The sequence below is a fragment of the Populus nigra genome, chromosome 2 (genome assembly GCF_951802175.1).
Source record: "Populus nigra chromosome 2, ddPopNigr1.1, whole genome shotgun sequence".
NCBI lineage: Eukaryota > Viridiplantae > Streptophyta > Magnoliopsida > Malpighiales > Salicaceae > Populus > Populus nigra.
Genome location: NC_084853.1, coordinates 11149787 through 11155142, shown reverse-complemented (window position 1 = coordinate 11155142; position 5356 = coordinate 11149787).

The following is a 5356-nucleotide window of genomic DNA, read 5'->3' as shown; positions in this document are numbered from 1 at the left end:
TGGGGCAGTGGCAGCCCGCGGGACAGTGTTGGCAGATTCGGCAGCGCAGATTTGTGCGGCTGCAGGTTCGTCGGGGAAAATCGGCAGCGCAGATTGTCTGACGAGCATGGGCTGGACGCTGGACTGTCCAGGCCAGGCAGGAAAAGTCGTCGAGGGGACACGCTGACGAAACAGCGCTGGTTCAGGCACGGCGGGCAGTGCTGGAATCGGCAGCGCCGACGAAATCGGCAAAGTCGGCAGAATCGGCAGCAGGTGCTGGCGATGAGTCTGGACGGGCTGGATAGTCCAAGGCTCGACGAGAAAGACTGCTGGCTTAGACACTGGGGCAGTGGCAGCCCGCGGGACAGCGTCGGCAGATTCGGCAGCAGTGTCTGTTTCGGCAGCGTTGGCTCGGAATCGGCAGAGCCGGCGAAATCGGCAAAGTCGGCAGCAGGTGCTGACTGTGAGTCTGCACGATTTATGGTCCAGGGCTTGACGGAAAAGACTGTTGGTCCAGACAAGGGGGCAGCGGCAGCCATGCCAACAGGGGGGAATCGGCAGCGCAGATTTTTCGACGAACATGGGCTGGACGCTGGACTGGCCGGGCCATGCAGGAAAATTCATCGAGGGGACACGCTGAAGAAACAGCGCTGGTTTAGACACGGTGGGCGCAGTGTTGGAATCGGCAGCGCCGATGAAACCGGCAAAGTCGGCAGAATTGGCAGCGGGTGCTGGCGATGGGTCTGGACGGGCTGGATAGTCCAAGGCTCGACGAGAAAGACCGCAGGTTGAGACACTGGGGCAGTGGCAGCCCGCGGGACAGTGTTGGCAGATTCGGCAGCGCAGATTTGTGCGGCTGCAGGTTCGTCGGGGAAAATCGGCAGCGCAGATTTTTCGACGAACATGGGCTGGACGATGGACTGTCCAGGCCAGGCAGGAAAATTTGTCGAGGGGACACGCTGACGAAACAGCGCTGGTTCAGGCACGGGGGGCAGTGTTGGAATCGGCAGCGCCGACGAAATCGGCAAAGTCGGCAGAATCGGCAGCGCAGATTTTTCGACGAACATGGGCTGGACGCTGGACTGGCCGGGCCATGCAGGAAAATTCATCGAGGGGACACGCTGACGAAACAGCGCTGGTTCAGGCACGGCGGGCAGTGTTGGAATCGGCAGCGCCGACGAAATCGGCAAAGTCGGCAGAATCGGCAGCGGGTGCTGGCGATGGGTCTGGACGGGCTGGATAGTCCAAGGCTCGACGAGAAAGACTGCTGGTTTAGACACTGGGGCAGTGGCAGCCCGCGGGACAGTGTCGGCAGATTCGGCAGCGCAGATTTGTGCGGCTGCAGGTTCGTCGGGGAAAATCGGCAGCGCAGATTTTGCGACGAACATGGGCTGGACGATGGACTGTCCAGGCCAGGCAGGAAAATTTGTCGAGGGGACACGCTGACGAAACAGCGCTGGTTCAGGCACGGCGGGCAGTGGTGGAATCGGCAGCGCCGACGAAATCGGCAAAGTCGGCAGAATCGGCAGCGCAGATTTTTCGACGAACACGGGCTGGACGGTGGACTGTCCAGGCCAGGCAGGAAAATTCGTCGAGGGGACACGCTGAGGAAACAGCGCTGGTTCAGACACGGTGGGCGCAGTGTTGGAATCGGCAGCGCCGAGAAAATCGGCAAAGTCGGCAGAATCGGCAGCAGGTGCTGGCGATGAGTCAGGACGGACTGGATAGTCCAAGGCTCGATGAGAAAGACCGCTGGTTTAGACACTGGGGCAGTGGCAGCCCGCGGGGCAGTGTCGGCAGACTCGGCAGCAGTGTCTGCCGATTCGGCAGCGTTGGCTTGTTGGCGCGGGGGGCCGATGCGAGTGGGGACTTGGGCAGCGGGCAGTGAAAGCAAGAGTTTCCCCGATGCTGCCGGGAAAAACGCTCCCCGGGATGGCCGGGTGAGATGACCCGGCGGCCCGCGACGGGTCATTCAATTCCATGCCCCGTCAACATAACTCCCGATGTACTGTTTGCTTTTTCGGAAGAAGAGATCCATCCCCCCATCCTCGGCCAGCCAAAAACGCTCCAATTAATGGCCGGGTGAGATGACCCGGCGGCCCGCGACGCGTCATTCAAATCACTGCCCTATCGGCTACAACTGCTGATGGGTGGGATTAGAGGCCTGCCATGGTGGTGAGGGGCGGCGAGGACCGTGAAAGCTAGAGTTTTTCAGAGGCTGCCGGGAAAAAGGCCCCTCGGGTGGCGGGGTGCGAGGACCAGGCGCGTCATTCAATTCTCTTCCCTATCAACTTGGCTCCCGTTGGCGGGATTGGAGGCCTACTGTTTGTTACAGGGCTAAAATCGTCAGGGGAAGAGCTGACGAAACAATGCTGGTTTGGATGCAGGGGGTAGTGTTGGAATCGGCAGCGCGGACAAAATCGGCAAAGTCGACAAAAAAGACTGTTGGTCTGGACATCGGGGCAGCGGCAGCCATGCCGACAGGGGGGGAAATCGGCAGCGCAGATTTGTGCAGCTGCAGGTTCGTCGGGGAAATCGGCAGCGCAGATTTTTCGATGAACATGGGCTGGAAGATGGACTGTCCAGGCCAGGCAGGGAAATTCGTCAAGGGGACACGCTGACGAAAGTAGGCTCGTCGGTGAAAATCGGCAGCGCAGATTTTTCGACGAACAGGGGCTGGATGCTGGACCGGCCGGGCCAGGCAGGAAAATTCGTCAGGGGGGCACGCTGACGAAAAGAGGGGCTGCCGCGTGGAAAATCGGCAGCGCAGATTTTTCGACGAACATTCGTCAGGGGGGCACGCTGACGAAAAGAGGGGCTGCCGCGTGGAAAATCGGCAGCGCAGATTTTTCGACGAACAGGGGCTGGATGCTGGACCGGCCGGGCCAGGCAGGAAAATTCGTCAGGGGGGCACGCTGACGAAAAGAGGGGCTGCCGCGTGGAAAATCGGCAGCGCAGATTTTTCGACGAACATTCGTCAGGGGGGCACGCTGAGGAAAACAGGGGCTGCCGCGTGGAAAATCGGCAGCGCAGATTTTTCGACGAACATTCGTCAGGGGGGCACGCTGAGGAAAACAGGGGCTGCCGCGTGGAAAATCGGCAGCGCAGATTTTTCGACGAACAGGGGCTGGATGCTGGACCGGCCGGGCCAGGCAGGAAAATTCGTCAGGGGGGCACGCTGACGAAAAGAGGGGCTGCCGCGTGGAAAATCGGCAGCGCAGATTTTTCGACGAACAGGGGCTGGATGCTGGACCGGCCGGGCCAGGCAGGAAAATTCGTCAGGGGGGCACGCTGACGAAAAGAGGGGCTGCCGCGTGGAAAATCGGCAGCGCAGATTTTTCGACGAACAGGGGCTGGACTGGCCGGGCCAGGCAGGAAAATTCGTCAGGGGGGCACGCTGACGAAAACAGGGGCTGCCGCGTGGAAAATCGGCAGCGCAGATTTTTCGACGAACAGGGGCTGGACTGGCCGGGCCAGGCAGGAAAATTCGTCAGGGGGGCACGCTGACGAAAGTAGGCTCGTCGTGGAAAATCAGCAGCGCAGATTTTTCGACGAACAGGGGCTGGACGCTGGACTGGGCCAGGCAGGAAAATTCGTCAGGGGGGCACGCTGACGAAAACAGGGGCTGCCGCGTGGAATGGCAGCCTACACGCAGATGCGAATTCGGCAGCGCACGATGGCTTGAGCAGGTCATGGGTTCGACTTGGCGCGATCTGAAACCTGGACGAGGGACTGTCGACGCTGGACGAGCCAGCGCGGTGGCCTGTCGTGCCCCGTTCAGGGGGGGCCTGCCGCGGAGACAGCCCTCGCGGGCTCGACAGCGCAGGCCAGCGTCCCCGACGTCGCTGGCCGCGGCAGGCGAGCTGCCGGGGTTCCCGCATTCCTACAAGAAAACGTCGTGCTTTCCACATGAAACCAATCCAGTAAAATCAGCCATATTTTTATGAGGCTGCCCACTGAATTTGGGGTCATTCCGGGCCGGTTCCTAGTTTTGCGGATTTACTCGATTTCTAATGGTAGGAAAATTAAAACAAATACTTCCCGACCTCGAAAAATTCTGGGAAAATTAATGAAGGTGGATTGGATTTTTGCCAACCTCTCTGCAAAATTTCAGCTCAAAATACCAAGAAATGAATTTTTTAGAGGGGGGGTGACAGCTGGGACCTAGTAGTGTCTCCCCCTGCCAGAGCTGCAATGACACTTATTGCTCTTTAGGGAGCCACCAGGCCGGCGCCCCTCAAAGACCACACGCGCGCGCGCGCCCGCCCGCGCTGGGCGCTGGGGCGCTGGGGCCTGAGGGCCTGGGGCCCTTGGGGGCCCTTGGGCGCTTGGGCGCGCGCGCGCGGCCCCCGCAGCCATGCCGCGCCGCGCGACGCGCGGACAGCCCCTGCTGGCTTGCTCTCTCGCCCGCGGGGGGGCTGCCTTCGGGCCCTGGCCCCCCGCGTTCTGGCCTGCCCCCTGCGGGGGAGAGGCTAGGCGCTGCAGGGGCCAGCCCGACGTCGCTGGCCGCGGCAGGCGACAGCCCCTGCTGGCTTGCTCTCTCGCCCGCGGGGGGGCTGCCTTCGGGCCCTGGCCCCCCGCGTTCTGGCCTGCCCCCCGCGTGGGAGAGGCTAGGCGCTGCAGGGGCCAGCCCGACGTCGCTGGCCGCGGCAGGCGACAGCCCCTGCTGGCTTGCTCTCTCGCCCGCGGGGGGGCTGCCTTCGGGCCCTGGCCCCCCGCGTTCTGGCCTGCCCCCCGCGTGGGAGAGGCTAGGCGCTGCAGGGGCCAGCCCGACGTCGCTGGCCGCGGCAGGCGAGCCGCCGGGGTTCCCGCATTCCTACAACAAAACGTCGTGCTTTCCACATGAAATCAATCCAGTAAAATCAGCCATATTTTTATGAGGCTGCCCACTGAATTTGGGGTCATTCCGGGCCGGTTCCTATTTTTTCCGATTTCCTCGATTTTTAATGGTAGGAAAATAAAAAAAAATACTTCCCGACCTCGAAAAATTCTGGAAAAATTAATAAAGTTGGATTGGATTTTTGCCAACCTCTGTGCAAAATTTCAGCTCAAAATACCAAGAAATGAATTTTTTAGAGGGGGGGTGACAGCTGGGACCTAGTAGTGTCTCCCCCTGCCAGAGCTTCAATGACACTTATTGCTCTTTAGGGGGGTGCCCCCTGACTGGCCATGGGGCGCGCTGGCCTGGCGCCCATAGGCCTGCCGCGGGGGATATGTGGGCTGTTGCTAAACTCGGACTAAGGTGGGGGGCCTCATGGCCCGAAGTATTGCCGGCATCGATGACCCGTTTTCCGGCCGGCGACGACCCGATTCCGGCCACCGTCTTCGGGACCCGCTCCAAGCCGTCGGGCGCGTTGGGGCTGCTTATCCGCGGCGT